Genomic DNA, 562 nt, shown 5'->3' on the forward strand with positions numbered 1-562 from the left:
GCGCCACCATGCCCAGCTAATTTTTGTATTTTTAGTAGAGACGGGGTTTCACCATGTTGACCAGGATGGTCTCGATCTCTTGACCTCGTGATCCACCCGCCTCGGCCTCCCAAAGTGCTGGGATTACAGGCTTGAGCCACCGCGCCCAGCCTCCAAGCAGCATTCTAATAAAACTTCTTTTCTCAAACCTAAGCTGATCTTGGTAAATTTTTCTTTTTTTTTGAGACGAAGTCTCACTCTATCACCCGGGCTGAAGTGCAGTGGCACGATCTTGGCTCACTGCAACCTCTACCTCCCAGGTTCAGGCAATTCTCCTGCCTCAGGCTCCTAAGTAGCTGGGATTACAGGCACCTGCCACCACGCCCAGCTAATTTTTGTATTTTTAGTAAAGACGGGGTTTCACCATGTTGATCAGGCTGGTCTCGAACTCCTGACCTCAGGTGATCCACCCGCCTCGGCCTCCCAAAGTGCTAGGATTACAAGGGTGAGCCACCGTGCCCAGCCTCTTCTTACTTTTAAAAATAAATTCTTGGTGCCGCAGAGAAAGACCAGCACTCAGGAG

Source organism: Cebus imitator, unplaced genomic scaffold (assembly GCF_001604975.1).
Source record: "Cebus imitator isolate Cc_AM_T3 unplaced genomic scaffold, Cebus_imitator-1.0 Scaffold356, whole genome shotgun sequence".
Taxonomy (NCBI): domain Eukaryota; kingdom Metazoa; phylum Chordata; class Mammalia; order Primates; family Cebidae; genus Cebus; species Cebus imitator.